This window comes from Suncus etruscus, chromosome 8 (genome assembly GCF_024139225.1).
Source record: "Suncus etruscus isolate mSunEtr1 chromosome 8, mSunEtr1.pri.cur, whole genome shotgun sequence".
NCBI lineage: Eukaryota > Metazoa > Chordata > Mammalia > Eulipotyphla > Soricidae > Suncus > Suncus etruscus.
The window spans coordinates 95,440,425-95,459,169 of record NC_064855.1 but is presented as its reverse complement, the minus strand read 5'-3'; positions in this window follow the sequence as shown (position 1 = coordinate 95,459,169).

Below are 18,745 nucleotides of genomic sequence, written 5' to 3'. Positions count from 1 at the left end.
TGCTTTGAAAGCCAAGGCAGGAGATTAATGTCCTATTTCATAGAAGTGTCGGTTTTCTTTGTCACTTTTCAAAGATTTAAAGTTCTTCAGAATTAAATATGTGATACAGAAACTCTGTGAGTCTTGATTTTATTATTGGGCCCCTGATGTAACTTGTCTTGCATAGGAGGTCCTGGGTTCAATCCACAACAAATAGACTTTGTCTTAAATAAGGTTTAAATTAAAGATAAACTCACAGTATAATCATATTTACTTTTTGACTTTTTTAATATTCATGGATCTTATTTTGAAATTGCAAAGAAATGTTTCTATTTTCATAAGTTGATCATTTTTAAAAGAACATAGAATATAAAAATCAATCCCAAATTCATTCAGAATATGAAAAATTAATCCTCAATAATTGAGCTAACATTTCAAAACAATAGATATTTTACTAAGAAATCAAAAAAACAAGTCAAAGGTCAGGAGAAACTAAATATACATATATAAGTGAATTTAACAAATAAAAAATAGACCCATTAATCTTTATTTTAAAATTTATTATAGCTTAGTTCAGGTAATATATTTGTAATTGTGCTAATGTCTATGATTTTGGTGTACCAGTTACCACCCCTCATCACAAGCAAAGTGCTCTATACCCTCTATCATTGAATTTATTTACTTCTAGCCCAGCCCTTCATTTACCCCTCCTCCTTTTATTGTTTGGTAATCTCAGTTCTGAAGTTCAAATCCAAGGGTTTGTTATCATTAGGTATCTTCTATTCCCTTGTTTTGTTTCTTAACCTAACATATTGTATACTACAGATGTTTATCTCTGTATGCCACAAATCACCATGTATTTTTCCTTTTCCTTCTGGTTTACTTTTCCTTTCTTTCTTTTTTTTTTTTTTACAAGAGAATCTGGTTAGTGCACTTTTTTTTTTCTGAGCTAATAGAATCCAATTTTTTTGAATTTTTTTTCTCTATTTAAACATCTTGATTACATATATGATTGTGATTAGGTTTCAGGCATGTAAAGAACACCCCCCTTCACCAGTGCAATATTCCCACCACCAATGTCCCAAATCACCCTCCATCCCACCCCACCCCCACCTGTACTCTAGACAGGCTTTCCAGTTCCCTCATTCATTCACATGATTATGGTAGTTCTCTGTGTAGTTATTTCTTTTTTTTTTCTTTTTTTTTTTTTGGTTTTTGGGCCACACCCATTTGACGCTCAGGGGTTACTCCTGGCTATGCACTCAGAAGTCGCTCCTGGCTTGGGGGACCATATGGGACACCGGGGGATCGAACCGCGGTCCGTCCTAGGCTAGTGCTGGCAAGGCAGACACCTTACCTTTAGCGCCACCGCCCGGCCCCTGTGTAGTTATTTCTATAACTGCACTCACCACTCTTTGTGGTGAGCTTCATAAAGTGAGCTGGAAGTTCCAGTCCTCCTCTCATTGTCTCTGAGGATTATTGCAAAAATGACTTTTATTTTTCTTAAAACCCATAGATGAGTGAGACTATTCCACTCAGCATGATAGATTCCATGTACTTCCATGTACAGGAAAGTTTCATGACTTCATCTCTCCTGATGGCTGCATAATATTCCATTGTATATATGTACCATAGTTTCTTTAGCCATTCGTCTGTTGAAGGGCATCATCCAGAGCCTGGCTATTGTGAATAGTGCTGCAATAAATATAGGTGTGAGGAAGGGGTTTTTGTATTGTGTTCCTGTGTTCTTAGGGTATATCCCTAGAAGTGGAATAGCTGGGTTGAATGGGAGCTCAATTTCCAGATTTTGGAGAAATCTCCATATCGCTTTCCATAGAGGTTGGACTAGACGGCATTCCCACCAGAAGTGGATAAGAGTTCCTTTCTCTCCACATCCCTGCCAGCACAGATTGTTCTCATTCTTTGAGATGTGAGCCAATCTCTGTGGTGTGAGATGGTATCTCATCATTGTTTTGATTTGCATCTCCCTGATGATTAGTGACGAGGAGCATTTTTTCATGTGCCTTTTGGCCATTTGTATTTCTTTTTTATCAAAGCTTCTGTTCATTTTTTCTCCCCATTTTTTGATGGGATTAGATGTTTTTTTCTTGTAAATTTCTGTCAGTGCCCTGTATATTTTGGATATTAGCCCCTTATCTGATGGGTGTTGGGTGAATAGTTTCTCCCACTCGGTGGGTGACTCTTGTATCCTGGGCACTATTTCTTTTGAGGTGCAGAAGCTTCTCAGCTTAATGTATTCCCATCTGTTGATCTCTGTTTCCACTTGTTTGGAAAGTGCAGTTTCCTCCTTGAAGATGCCTTTAGTGTCAATGTCATGGAGTGTTTTACTGACGTGTTGTTCTATATACCTTATGGTATCAGGTCTGATATCAAGATCTATAATCCATTTGGATTTTACCATCATACATGATGTTAACTGGGGGTCTATGTTCGCTTTTTTGCAAGTGGTTAACCAGTTCTGCCAGCACCACTTGTTGAAGAGGTTTTCCCTGCTCCACTTAGGATTTCTTGTTTCTTTGTCAAAAATTAGGTAATTTCATGTCTGGGGGACAATGTCTGAGAACTCAAGCCTATTCCACTGATCTGAGGGTCTGTCTTTATTCCAATACCATGCTGTTTTTATAACTATTGCTTTGTAGTACAGTTTAAAGTTGGGGAAAGTAATGCCTCCCATTTTCCTTTTCCCTAGGAGTGCTTTAGCTATTTGAGGGTATTTATTGTTCCAGATGAACTTCATAAGTGTTTGATCCACTTCTTTGAAGAATGTCATTGGTATTTTTAAGGGGATTGCATTAAATCTGTATAATGCTTTGGGGTGTATTGCCATTTTAATGATGTTAATCCTGCCAATCCATGAGCAGGGTATGTGTTTCCATTTCCGTGTGTCCTCTCTTATTCCTGGGAGCAGGGCTTTATAGTTTTCTTTTTATAGGTCCTTCACACATTTGGTCAAGCTGACTTCAAGATATTTGAGTTTGTGTGGCACTATTGTGCCTTCTTGACTTCCTTCTCTTCCCTATCATTATTGGTGTATAAAAAGGCCATTGATTTCTGTGTGTTAATTTTGTAGCCTGCCACCTGCTATATGAGTCTATTGTTTCTAAAAGCTTTTTGGTAGAGTCTTTAGGGTTTTCTAAGTAGAGTATCATGTCATATGTAAACAATGAGAGCTTGACTTCTTCCTTTCCTATCTGAATTCCCTTGATATCTTTTTGTTGCCTGATCGCTATAGCAAGAACTTCCAGTACTATGTTGAATAGGAGTAGTGAGAGTGGACAGCCTTGTCTTGTACCGGAATTTAGAGGAAAGGCTTTTAGTTTTTCTCCGTTGAGGATAATATTTGCCATTGGCTTGTGGTAGATGGCTTCAACTAGATTGAGAAAGGCTCCTTCCTTTCCCATCTTGCTGAGAGTTTTGATCAAGAATGAGTGTTCGACCTTATCAAATACTTTCTCTGTGTCTATTGATATGATCATGTGATTTTTATTTTTTTTTGTTGATGTAGTGTATGATGTTGATAGATTTACAGATGCTAAACCATCCTTGCATTCCTGGGATGAAACCTACTTGGTCGTAGTGTCTGATCTTCTTGATGATGCATTGGATCCAATTTGACAGGATTTTGTTGAAGATCTTTGCATCAGCATTCATCAGGGATATTGGTCTGTAATTTTCTTTTTTGGCAGCATCTCTGTCTGGTTTTGGTATCAAGGTGATGTTGGCTTCATAAAGGCTTTTTGGGAGTGTTCCTGTTTTTTCTTCTTTTAGACCTACTGACACACCTAAAAGTACTTTTCTTTTGTTGTTAAAATTGTGCATATTTTCTTAAAAGTAAAACATTGTTTCACTAATTGATTGGTGCATTGTTCTGTATCATTCATTTCTCTAAGATGCAAAGATAAACCTCAGCCAGCTATTAAGCATCAAAATCTGAACTTATGGGGGGATATTTTATTTTGGAGGTAGACTATATCTAGATGTGCTAAGAGATCACTCCTGGTCATACTCAGGGGATCCATATATGGTTCCAGGAATTAAACTCAGGTTGGCTGCATCCAAAGTAAATTCTCTATCTGCTGAACCAACTCTATAGTGCCAAGAAATCCTAATTTAAGCCCACATAACCAGCCTCTGCCAATAACTTCTTTTTCAAAATAAAAGTAATATTTTATTAACTCAAAAGTTTTTTGAGGTTTGACAAGTTGTTAAGTGATACTTAGCTTCAAATATATTCTATTAGTCTTATCTATGTACATGACCTCCTGATATTGGGATCTAAACTAAATACCCTCTACCCTACTCTTAACATCATGATTTGGGACCCAGTGTGGAAATTAAAAGATCTTCTTTAATCTTTTTTTTAAATAAACACTTTTAAAATAGACAATACATTATATTTAAATTTCTAGATGTATTGTTTTATCACTTAGTGTTCAAACTGTGTGTTATATTATTTAATTACTTGTATATTGGGGCAATTTAAGGTCCAACATTTCTTTCAGTTTTCTAGGCCCTTCTACAATTGTCTGACTTAGTAAATTGTCAATATGTCTTGATAGTAAGTGAAAGCATGCCTTTAATCCTAAGAATTACTTGCTCTTCAGAATTTCTCAAGTTTTTATGAACTTGAACTTAATGGAAAACATTAAATCTTTATTGTTAATGGTTAAAATGAAAGGGTTAGGGAGCTAAGTACTGCCTATGAAGTACTTTTGAAACTTAGTCCTATGTTAGAATTAAATGAAATAAAATTATTTTATAAATTTGTGTAAAAACTCAACTGTAATCCAACAAGCTACTAAATTATTACTTACAACTGATTTAATATATACTATTATTTAATACTCAATACATTAGCACATATTATTTGATAACCTTAAAAATTACACATTGGGGGGGCAGAGAGATAGCACAGCGGTGTTTGCCTTGCAAACAGCCGACCCAGGACCTAAGATGGTTGGTTCAAATCCCAGTGTCCCATATGGTCCCCCGTGCCTGCCAGGAGCTATTTCTGAGCAGATAGACAGGTGTAACCCCTGAGCGCCACCGGGTTTGGCCCAAAAGCCAAAAAAAAAAAAAAAAAATTACACATTAGGAGCCGGAGCAATAGCACAGCTGGTAGGGTGTCTGCCTTGCACGTGGCCCCCTTGTGTTTAATCCCCAGCATCCCATCGAGTCCCCTGAGCACTGCCAGGAGTAATTTCTGAGCACAGAGCCAGGACTAACCCCTTAGTACCGTAGGGTATGGTCCAAAAACAAACAAAAATCGCCTTAAAGTCAAGTTACTAAGTTTCCCTACAGGTTTTAAACATTATAGTTTTTTAAGTTATTTTTTTTATAGTTTTGTTTTGATTTTTTTGAGCTCACACCCAGCCATGCTTACTCTGTTTTTGTTTTTGTTTTATTTTAAAGGTAAAATGTTCTTTTCTTTTTTATTGTTTTCCTTTTTTTATCAATATATTTATTTAAGCACCATGATTACAAACATGGGTGTAGTTGGGTTTTAGTTATAGAAAAGAACAACCCCTTTTACCATTGCAACATTTCCATCACCAATGCCCTCAACTCCCTCTTTCCCCACCCCCTGCCTATATTCGAGACAGGCATTTTATTTGTCTCACTCACTACCACTGTCATAATAGTTGTTGGTGTAATTATCTTACTCTTGACTATACACAGAAATCACTCTTGGTGAGGCTTAGGAAACCATATGCAGTGCTAGCAATGAAACTCTGGTCAACCACTGCAAAGCCAACACTTCATCTACTAATCTATCTCTCTGGGCCTATGTGCTTTCTTTTAACAATTTTTAAATTATTTATTTAAAACAATTACAACAAATGTTCTTAACATTATTCTTTCTAGTCCCCCATGCTTCCCTAAACTTCTTTGGTTATGCACATTTATTAACCCTAAAATATGTGTATGCCTATTTTATAACATGTTTATATATGATATATTCTTTATTAAATATTTCCATCTCTACTTGTTTTATATACAAAAGGTAGCATACTACCTGCTCTGAACCTTAACCCCGTAATGTATTCTCTATTGTTGTTGTTCTATATACAGAGATATTCCTCATTTTTTGCATACAGTTGTCCTCATAATATCTAATTTAAAATTTTATGGGCACATATCATGTTATGGTGTTTTGTTTTGGAGGGTTGCATACCTGGTGGAGCTCAAGGGTTACTCCTGACTCTAGGCTTAGAAAATACTTTTGGTAGGACAATATGAGATGTCAGGGATCAAATCTGGGGTGACTGCATGTAAAGAAAATGCCCTACTAGGTTTGCTATTGAAGAGACTCCAACACATATTATATTTTATACTTCTTGTTTCCAATATTTTTCCTTTAAAGGCTCTTTTTTAAAACAATTTTTATTGAAATTTTTCAATTAAAATTATTTTATTGAATTTTTATGTGAATTACAAGTCTTTCACAGTTATATTTAACATACATAGTGACAGTAAATTAGGGCAATTCCCCACCACCAGTGTTGATCTCCCTTCTCCCCTGTTCCTAGCATGCATCCCATATTTCTCTTCTTTACCCCCTAAACTGCTAGTGTAACTGGACTTCTTTGTATATAACTTGTTTTAGATCTTGCTTCTGTTTTCATTGACTTTGGGTTTGGTATTTAAGCCTGGTCATTATGTATTTTATTATAATCATCAAAATTTAGTGTGATTTGAATTACATATTATGTTTGTAGACTAACATTCCTGATGCATGATTTCAGGGTTCAAAAATAAATAAAAATTTTTTTGGTTTTTCGACTACACCCATTTGATGCTCAGGGGTTACTCCTGGCTAAGCGCTCAGAAATTGCCCCTGGCTTGGGGGGACCATATGGGACGCCAGGGGATCGAACCGCGGTCCTTCCTTGGCTAGCTCTTGCAAGGCAGGCACCTTACCTCTAGCGCCACCTCACCGGCCCCAATAATTTTTTTTTCTTTTTTGGGAAAGAGGCACATTCAGTAGTGCTCAGGGGTTACTCCTGATGCTGCACTCAGAAGATAGCATGGAGGTAGGGCATTTGCCTTGCATGCAGAAAGACAGTGGTTCAAATCCTGGCATCCCATATGGTTCCCCAATGCTGCCTGGAGCGATTTCTGAGTATAGAGCCAGGAGTAACCCCTAAGCACTGCTGGGTGTGACCCCACCTAAATAAAAACAACAGAAAAAAGAACTTGCTCTTGGTAAGATCTGGGAACCATATGGGATGCTGGGAATCAAACCCAGGTTGGCCACATGAAAGCCAAATGCCCTACCTGCTGTGCTATCTCTCTGGCCTTAAATATATTAATTCCTGGTTCATCTTCATAATAGTTTTGATTGTTTGTTTGTTTGTTTTGGTGGGCCACCCCTGGAGGTGAGCTGGGGCACATCCAGATTGGTGATCGGGTGTCACTCAGGGAACCATGAAGTTCTGGAGATTGAAGCAAGTCCTCCTTCAAAATATATACTCTAGACCTTTGAACCATCTCACTAGCCTACCAGTTGCATTATTTTATATCTTTTTAGAAATATATCACAATGCCTGCTTACCCTCAACAGAGCATGGTAATAGTCTTTTGATTTTTTGTTGTTGTTCTTGCTGACATTCTGATAAATTGTTTTATTTTACACAACTTGTAGTATGAATTAGTTTAACATTCTTCTTTTTACATGCTCCTTTTTTTTTTTTTTTTTTTTTTTTTTTTTGGTTTTTGGGTCACACCTGGCAGTTCTCAGGGATTACTCCTGTACTCCTGGCTCTATGCTCAGAAATCGCTTCTTAGGGCCCGGAGAGATAGCACAGCGGTGTTTGCCTTACAAGCAGCCAATCCAGAACCTAAGGTGGTTGGTTCGAATCCCGGTGTCCCATATGGTCCCCAGCACCTGCCAGGAGCTATTTCTGAGCAGACAGCCAGGAGTAACCCCTGAGCACTGCTGGGTGTGGCCCAAAAACCAAAAAAAAAAAAAAAAAAAAGAAATCGCTTCTTGCGGGCTTGTGGGACCATATGGGATGCTGGGATTCAAATCACCATCCTTCTGCATGCAAGGCAAATGCCTTACCTCCATGCTATCACTCCAACCCCTTTTTTATATGCTTTTGATGTCAGATGTTGTTTTTTTTTTTATTTTGAAGTATTTCACACAGCAATGCTTAGGAAACTGTGTGCTGCCAATGATCAAACCCTGACCTCCAACAACCAGACCATGCTCTCAATCCATTGATTTATTTCTCTGGCCCCAGTATATCTTTTTCTGTAAACTGTGTGTCTCATGTTCATTTTTTATATAGGACTATTACTCTATTTCATCTCAACATCCAGTAGTTATTTACATATTATAATGAGTAATCTATTTTTCATTTGATTTATTATTTTCCCACAGTTTGACATTTGTCTTTTGACTTTGCTTAGTAAGAATTGTTCATTTGTGTTCAGCTTTGGTCTTGGTGATTTTTTTATTAAGGAAAATAAACTTGTGAATGGTTTAAGATCATAATTAAATGATATCTTCAGACTATAGTAAAAACTCCCATCCACCCAGTTCTCAATCGTAAAAAATGAGAGCAATTTTCTTTTACTATAGCACAAAAATGGCTTGACTTCTTGCATTCATACATTGTATTTATCTTAAAATAATATGTATATTTTGGGGTTTTGAGGGGCGTCACACCATGCAGCGCTCAGGGGTTACTCCTGGCTCTGCACTGAGAAATTGCTCCTGGCTCAGGGATGCCAAGGATCGAATCCACTTCCACCCTGGGTCAGTTGTGTGCAAGGCAAATGCCCTACATTTGTGCTACCACTCCAGCCCCTTAAAATATTATTTAAAGTAAGTAGCTTTGTCATTTTTCTCCAAGACTGAGTTGCTACAATGGCATTCATTAACATCATCTATTTATGTTCCATTAATGTGAGTTGTCACTTTTTTATTTGTTTTGGATTTTATTTGGGGGTCAACACCAGGGTATGCTAGGGATTACTTCTGGATCTGTACTCAAGGATCACTTGGCATAGGGCAACCAAATGTGAAGCAGGGACTGAACTGACTGAACCCAAGGTAGCTGTGTATAAGACAAGCACCTTACCCACTGAGCTATCTCTCTGATCCGATGTTATCTTTTTAATTGTCTTAATTACCATACATATTTGTATTTATTTTTATGCCTTCTATTTCTTCAATGGCATCCTGTCTAATTCTTTGTCTTATTTTTACTTTCATATCATATGTTTTCTGTTAATTTAGAAATTTCAGCTAATGAGGGAAATATGACTTACATTACAAATGAGCAAATATGTTAATTACATTATATTTGTCACACTGTCTCCAACTTTTCCTGAAGTTTAATTTACCACCTGGATCTCATCTTCTAGGTTATAATCTGATTGTAGGCCATTATAGTTTGCATTGCAACATGGGAGGATACTTTCTAAGCTTTAAGCTTTATATCTTCTTTGGAGATCTGTAGCATGTATAAGGTTTCTCAGGAGCAAGTGCTGCAGAACTTGAACCTTTAGAAGTCAGACTGTGGGTCTGCAGTCTCATGCTGACAGTGCAACCAAGTCAACAATATATTTAATATCATCTTATGTGTTCTAGAAATCAGGAAACATAATATTGTCTAGACCACTGGAGATATGGAACATACTACACAAAATACTACCTGTACAACATAAAACAACTAACTGTACTTCTCACATTTCCAGGAAACCCAGCCTGGTGAGTGACTATAAACTACATAGAAATAATCCTGCCAGTTGACTATATGTGGGGTCATAATGAGAGGTGAACAAAGGTGCTTTGGCCAACTTAATGACTTCATGTAGGTGCATGACATCTGCTCATGGCACTGTTCATTTCACTAGTTGCTGCTCAAATCACATCAATTTTATCATAATTCTACCTAGTAGTATCACAATGTTAGCTTATTTTAAATGAAAGTACTTGATAGAAAGAAGTCACAGATACTGTTTTGGTTAATAGTTACTGTACCTAAACTGTACATCTTTCACTATTTTTCCCTTAATAGCAATTTTATGTGCTTTCTTGAGATAGATATTTAGGAAGATAGCTGATTATAAGATGAAAGTTGATCTTTATTTGTCATTATCAATCTAGCACCAGGCCCACTTCTACTCATGCACTTTGCTTGAATGCTGAGGAGTTGGTTCTGTATTATATAAAACATTGACATAATGGGTATTTGTACTCATGTTTGATTAAACATCTTTGATTTTCCATTAAGAATGGAGGAAGATTATCAAGTTTGTGTTAAACATATGACATTCATGTTTTTAATTTCAGGGTTTTGGTGACTCATTTTCAGTCTAGACAATCACCTATCTTCCAAGTTTTCTAAATTTAAAGTTTTTAACATTTAGAAGAGAGGCTACTTCTAATATTTAGGAGAAAAGAAGAAGTTTGTATGTAAAATATAGACTTTAATGTCAAATGTAATTGTAGTTATAAAAAGCATACAAAATATACAAAAATTTACAAAGTAGAATTGTTGTTACAAAAATTTTTATGTAGAGTCTTGTGCTCAAGATAAATAGGCAATAAACAATGGCTTATCTGAGTGTGTATATCAATATACAGATATAAGTGTGTCATATATACATATATGTGTTAGTTATACACATAGGACAAGATACATATTAGAATATGTGTATACATATTCACTCTTGAAAACAGGAATTTCCTATTATCTAAATTAATATATTTAAAATGAAACGTTAAGGAGTATGACTGAGTTTGGACTCCCAGATGATTATCAAACACTTCAAGTCTTTTCATGTTTCATATAAATATGAACAAGATAGGGTGTTGGGCCCGGAGAGATAGCACAGCGGCGTTTGCCTTGCAAGCAGCCGATACAGGACCAAAGGTGGTTGGTTCGAATCCCGGTGTCCCATATGGTCCCCCGTGCCTGCCAGGAGCTATTTCTGAGCAGACGGCCAGAAGTAACCCCTGAGCATCGCTGGGTGTGGCCCAAAAACCGAAAAAAAAAAAAAAAGATAGGGTGTCAACTTTAGCATTGCTATTTTGCTGAAGGAATCTGCAATGTTTCCCTCTAATCAAGCATAATAAGAAGACAAAACTTCATCAAATATACCATGAAGGAATATTAGAACTATTAAATCTAGAAGGTATTGAATCTAACTCCAATTCAGTATCTATAACCTAATTCTGACAATTTCCATCTTTACACACTTGGTGTTTAAAACAATTATTAGTTTTGTTGAGCCTCTTACTCATGGTAGCTGTAGTTTTAGGTTGTGGGTTAGTCACCAAATGGTCCTTTTTGTCCCTCAAACTTTCTCAATGTAATCAAATATATGCATACATTTGATATATGTAATCTCCCCATAATTTACTTTAACTTTAAAACATATTGATTATCAATCTATATAATAAGTGGAAAAACTTAAGTGATAATATTTATTCACATATAAAACGTCCCAAAATATATAGAACTTGTTTTTAAAACAAACAAGCAATTCAACAAGTGAATATAATTAGTAATGAGTAAATATTTTATTGGTACTTTAATATAATTTCTCTAGTGTATATAAAAACTTATTTCTTAATCCTGAACTGACTTCTTGTGGTATAAACATATACTAAGTAGTTTTGACTAATATCTCTATCTGGCAAAAATAAATACAAGTACGTCCAAACAAGTATATCTAATGCATTCAATGATATTGATTTATATTTCATTTATTTTGAAGTCATTTAAAAGGTAAGAACTACGGTCATATGAATGTCAAATTTTGGTTGCTTTCCAAAGGCTTTGTGATCATTTCTTTCTTTCTCCCCAGATAGGTATCATGTAATATTCTCTGTGAATCACATATGAAAAAGCACAGGCCTTGTTCCTCAAGCAGCACATCCCTCGAGGATTATTCTTCTAGGATAACAGCTTGTGAAACTCTCTCCACAAGATAATATGACTGAAAAAGGAAGATCCAAGTTGACCCTTTAATTACAGACATTACAACTCAAAGCTCTTGTTGACCTAGAGGTAACTTATCTTACTTTAATAGGTAAGCTAGATAGGTGAAGTTTACAAAATAGTCTAAGCAAAATTAGTATTACCATCTATTAAATAAAGAAAAACAAGTACAAAATCAGTTTATATACCTCTAGAGAGACAACCTTAAAATATCTACTTAGATGAAAGGCAAAGTGAATCAATCTCACATACATCTAAACTTTGAAGCAATGGCCTAGGTTTATGGCTTATCTACTCACCTTAGAAAGTGAATCTGTCATTTTCTATAAAAGCAGAACCTGTAATCATGTCATTTTCTTATCAACCATACCAATCACATATTATTTTCTTACCAATTTCTCAATTAATCACATCCCATTCAATTTATCAAATTTTAAAAGAAGTTGTTCTGTATATTTGATCAATTAATTAATTGACATGAAACTTGTTTAAAACCTTGAAACTTCTAGGGTCAGAGTGATAGCACAGTGAGAACAGTGTTCACCTTGTACACAGCTGATCCGGGTTCAATTCTTAACATCCTATATATATGGTTCCCTGAGACTGCCAGGAGTGATTTCTGAGATCAGAGCCAGTATTTACAGCTGAGTGCTTACTGGTGTGGCCAAAAACATACAAATAAAACATGAAGCTTCATATTTATATTATGAATTTATGTTATATAATTGATATGGATTTTTTATTTTCCCTACACAGTGTTGTCTTAATTTGTTGAAATAGTTCTACAATGATCTGACTCTTATATTCTCTTATTGTCTTACCATTATTTTATAAATATAGATGTGTATATAAACAGATATTGAATGTAAAAGGTTTACACGAAAGACAAACACACTATTATAAAACAAAACTTTGGCATGCCTTTTGCAACTCTTGGCACATTTAAGCATTCTAATCATTTTCAAGTTGCCATCAGTTTACAATGGGAGGTTCTTATGGAAAACTATATTAGCATAATTCAGTCAATGACTTTAAGATCAGAGATTGAGGGATTCCATAGCAATCTTAAATACTTAAAACCTTTTAAATTAGATCTGATAATTTAATTGTTTTATTTTCCATAAATAATATGTCTAAGTGAGCAGAGGGTTGCTATATGTGACCCTCCCCTGCAAAAAAGTCAATCAAGTGAAAAAATAATTTGAGATACTATTTTTATTTTTATTAATATCTTTATTTAAACACCTTGATTACAAATATGATTGTAGTTGGGTTTCAGTCATGTAAAGAAAACCCCCCTTCACCAGTGCAATATTCCCATCACCAATGTCCCAAATCTCCCTCCTCCCCACCACCCAACCACCTGCACTCAAGACAGGCTTTCTACTTCCCTCATTCATTCACATTATTATGATAGTTGTCAGTGTAGTTATTTCTTTTTTTTTTTTGTCAGTGTAGTTATTTCTCTATCTGCACTCACCACTCTTTGTGGTGAGCTTCATATTGTGAGCTGAACCTTCCAACTTTCACCTCTTATGTCTCTGAGAGTTATTGCAAAAATGTCTTTTATTTTTCTTAAAACATATAGATGAGTGAGACTATTCTGCATCTATCTTTCTCCCTCTGACTTATTTCACTCAGCATAATAGATTCCATGTACATCCATGAATAGGAAAAGTTCATAACTTTGTGAGAAGTAAAAAATAATCTTGGAACTTTTAAATCATAAAACTGGAAAAATTCTGAATATACCTCAATTATTTTAAGTTATTTTAAGTTTAAATACATGTGGGTGTGTGTTTTGGTTTTTGGGCCCCACCTGATGACACCTAGGGGTTACTCCTGGCTATGTGCTCAGAAATCGCTCCTGGCTGGGGGGACAATATGGGATGCCAGGAATTGAAGCCAAGTTCATCCTGGGTCAGCCCCATGCAAGGCAAATGCCCTACTGCTGTGCTATTGCTCCACTCCCCATTTTTTGTACATGTTTTAAGGTATATACTGATCGTCACATATTTATAACAATGAATACTTCCAATAATAACAATTTATATAATCCTTTAACCATGTATTGTCAAAGTTTAAATTTATAATTCTATAAAGTTATAAGAGTTATAAAGTTGTAAGAACCCAGATTTAGTGAGGTACACTGTCAAAGCTACATTGTTCAAATACATAGCAAGACAAATATGCAGATGATTTAATTAATGTCACTAGCCTTAGAATCAGAAAATTTGCTTCATTTACTATTAAAAATTATTCAATGATTGACTTAAACTTCCTGATTTCCATGTTTCTTATTTACCACCTACCATCATAATTATTTTCAATAAAATGTGTAATGCAAGCTTTTGGTAGGTCGCATGTACATGCAATAAATAGCTGTGTTTCTTCTTCCTGAATCATAATTGATGCCTTTCTTATTTTGTCTGATTCATTGTCAAATAGGCTTGGCATTTGAATTGTCTTACTGATAGGACTCACAGATAGTTCTTTGATGATCTCTGTCTCTTATTCATAATAATAAATGTTTGCATTTATACTAATGGATATATCTGCTTTTGATCAACTCACTTAGATAATCATAAATTCAAGATCCTTCAACCACAACTCTGAGCTATGGCCATCAATTAGACTTGCTTTTTTCATGTCAATCCTTTATGCTATTCTGGTAATCTTGTTCTCCAACTAAATTAATTTAATCACTACTGCTTCAATCTTAGATATATGGGGCTTTATTTAAGCCCACCAGTAATTCAAGCAACTCAACTAAGCACATAGTTTCATGCCACTCATTTTAGCTTTGGATTGATTCATATATTCTCCTTCCATGTATTTCCCAGTCCCCCTTTCATGCTCCAGACCCATAGTCTGTACTGCTACAATATCTTCTAATTTGTGCTCCTGCCTCTACTTAACTTTTATAGAAGTGCTGTCATATTTATTTCAAAATCAAACTTCTAAAATAATATTTTAATCATTCCATCCTTGTGTTCAAAATATGCATCTCCCTAGTGCTTTAAAGACAATTCTAAACTCTTTAGCATAGCAATAAAGGTTTTCCTGTACTATTGTCATGTCATTTCCTTGTGTGCCTATAAAAACAGAACTACTATTACTTCTAAGGTACATGTGGTGGTTATAGAAACCTGGAATTTAGGAGGAGTTGTTTTGTTTTGTTTCTTTTCTGTTTGGGGGCCACTACATGTAGGCTTAGGGGTTGACCCTGGCTTGGCACTCAAGAATGACTCCTGGGGGCCGGGCGGTGGCGCTAAAGGTAAGGTGCCTGCCTTGCCTGCGCTAGCCTTGGACGGACCTCGGTTCGATCCCCCGGTGTCCCATATGGTCCCCCAAGCCAGGAGCGACTTCTGAGCGCACAGCCAGGAGTAACCCCTGAGTGTCACAGGGTGTGGCCCAAAAACCAAAAAAAAAAAAAAAAAAAAAAAGAATGACTCCTGGTATTAATCAGGGAATAATATTGGATGGTGGGATCAAACTCATATCAGCAAAGCAAGAACTGGCTCCAATCCACAAAATTTTATCCTCTCCATACTTATTCTCTTGGGATTATTTCATTTACTTCTTCCAGATTTTCTAAAACTCATCTGTTTTTCAAAGTCCAATATAAATTCCATTTCCTTCAAGGAAGTTTTATCATTGGCCCTAAGAATGTCTTTCCTCAATACTTAAATTGATCTACATGATAGTTTCTTATGCCTAAACATATTTTGTAAGCATCATTTTAATTATTTCTCATCAGACTTCCTAACATCCTGTCATTGACTTCTTAAATAATATTTTAAAACCTACTCTTACTGAGCTATCCCAATAAATAGACATTGTGCCAGAGAGAGGTAGCAGTGGAAAGTCATTGAATGTTTCATTCTTTCCATCTTCAAAACTAAAATGAAATAAAATAAAACGTAATCATCTGGACCTGACAATTAGTTTTGTATTAAAAATCTATCCCCTTTTCAGGACATAGGAGTGGTGAGGTTGGGCCACATGTAGTAGTGCTCTGGTGATTTAGCTCTGGGCTCAGGAGTGGTGTTTCTGGGACCATGTCCAGGGCTGGGGACTGATCCTAGGTCAGATGTGTGCATAATAAGCACACATAATAAGCACCTTAACCCATTTATAATCCCTATAGTCCGAAAATTGTTCTTGGTTGATACATTTAACTACTGAGGTTCAAAGATATGAACTTCTGTTTTGCAGCATATCTGAAAATTGTTCTATCTGTGTATTGGATAATTGTCAAATACAAAATGAGAAGGAAAATAAAAAACACTGAGACTTCATTAGGAACCTACACTGAAATCATACAGCTGACAGAGGAGCTATCTAATCCAATTCTTAATAATGCATGTTTCTCTTCTAAGTGTGGACTTCAGTGACCCTGAAACATAGCTACTAAATATGGGCGCACAAAAAACATAAACCAGATTACACCATAGCAAAATAATAATTGAGAATAGATAGTGTTTTTTATACTTCCCTATTTTATTTATTTTTCCTCCCTTTCTTCTACCTCCTTCGCTCCACAACAGAATACTAAAAAATTAAGGATGATGAGATCTGCTACTCTCAAACTCCCACGCTGCATAGCACATAGAATGTCTCCTGCAAATGCATACTAATTAAATTGCAAACAACAATGCATGCAGCTAAATGAATACACAACAGCTGCTCAATATATATTTTTGACTTAATTTAAAAATAAGGTGCAACCCTTTACCAAAGAACAAAACAGAGAGTTTAATTTCCGAAGTGCAAATTCCAATTATGAGACGAAGTCAAAGGAAATCATCAAGGCCTGCTACCAGTCTCTTAATGTGTGTGCCTGAAATGAGCTCTACACTGAGAATATTCTATTTTTAAATAATGATAAATGGTTTAACTACAGTGGAGGCATTCACATGCAAAACAGAATACTCAATGTAATTATCTAATTAATTTGAGGAAAGACCTATCATTTGATGTCACTTAGCTCTTTTCTTTTTTGGAGGGCCAAAAAGGGGCCCTAGTTAGAGTGGTTAATAATGCCAATGGTGATCCACCAGACATCCCTGACTTGCATCTATGAGAGGCACTGACAAATCAAATAGGAATATTGGTGAGAGCATTTCAAAGCTTTCCATCAAGATACTTTGTAAAATTATTTGAAGTCTGTATGTTAGAGAGTATTTTGGCCAGTTGTTAAGGTTTCATTGTTGATTTGACTTTGTTGATGTTGTCCCCTCTTTCAGAGTTTACCCCCTCTTTCCTAGGATTTAGTGCTTCTCAGTGCCTCAAAGAGATTCCCAGGCTCCATTAAGATAGGCTGGGTCCTGCTTCTGTTGACTTATTTCTGGCCTCAATATAAGTTTCCTATATGTGTGACTGTATACCACAGACATAATATAAATACAGAATAAGCCACTGAGGAAGTTACTATTCATCCTATGTAGAGATGCTCCCTGGTCATACATACAAAAGTTATAGTAAAAATAATAAAAGTGAATGTCTTCAGCGTATATAAACATTTTAGTACATTATTTCTTTTTAATTTTTTAATTAAAAATTTTATTTTGGGGGGAACAAAGTGATAGCACAGCACATAGGGCCTATTCCTAGCATGGGACTAACCTAGGATCTATCTCCTGCATCCTTTATGACCCCCCCGATTATGCCAGGAGTAATTCCTTAGCACAGAGCCAGGAGTAACCACTGAGCATCACAAGGTATGGCCCCAAAACGAACAAACAAAAATCCCTTTATATTAAGACACTATGATTTACCTTTGTAGGTGAATTATGGGTATGCTATGTTCCAGCACCAATCCTACCACTAGTGTCAACTTCTTACCACTAACATCTTCCACCACACTCCCCTCCCAGCCTGCCTGCTGGACAAGCACATTGTTTTCCTGGTTTTTGGGCCACACCATGCATACATAGATCAGGGGCAGACTCAGAGGATCATTTGTGGTATTTATCATTGGAGTTTAAAACACTCTACCTGTTGTGCTATTGTTCTGGCCCTGATAGGCACATTTTTAAGTTTAGTGATTGTGGTTTGGACCTCCTGTTTTCTGTGTTGCTGCTTTTGTCACTTCTCTCAAGAGTTTAGAATCACTCAGCACTCCGTGATTAGGGCATCTAGCTAAACCATAGAGTGCTTTGTTTCTACGGAATTTTCAGCATGTAAAGATCTCTCCTGTTGCGAATGGAGTTACACATACTTTTGTCCTGAGACCCCAGTTACAAATTTACATTGTTCTTTTTTGTTATCCTTTTCCAGGTAATGATTAAAGACTTTAGTACCATCAGTTAATACTGAATGACTCATGATATTAAAATAAGTAAATAAGATGACCAAAGTAAGGAATAGCTTATGTTTTAAAAAACCTAGTAACAATGTATAGACTATTTTTAATAAAATTCCCAAGAGGGAATCTCTTTACTAGCTAAACCAAGCAATAATGTAAAGGAATAGTTTCACAGAACACTTTCAAAGCCATTGGATTGAGTCCAAGACAATGCTGGGGTGAGAAACCTGCTTTGTATATAGGAGCCCATCAGGATTCCCTGAGCACTAAGCCAGGAGTAGCCTCTGGCTACTAGAATGCCTAAATACAGTGTGTCTCCTCAAAGCTTGAAGATAATTCATTTCTTACTCTGTCTTAGGCATTAGGGATACAATAGGTTCCAAAGTTTCAAAGTTCATAATATCAATGTATAAAGTTACCTCACATCCCCACCACAAAAGTGCTTATGCCTCTCCACGGTCCTTATGTTACCTCT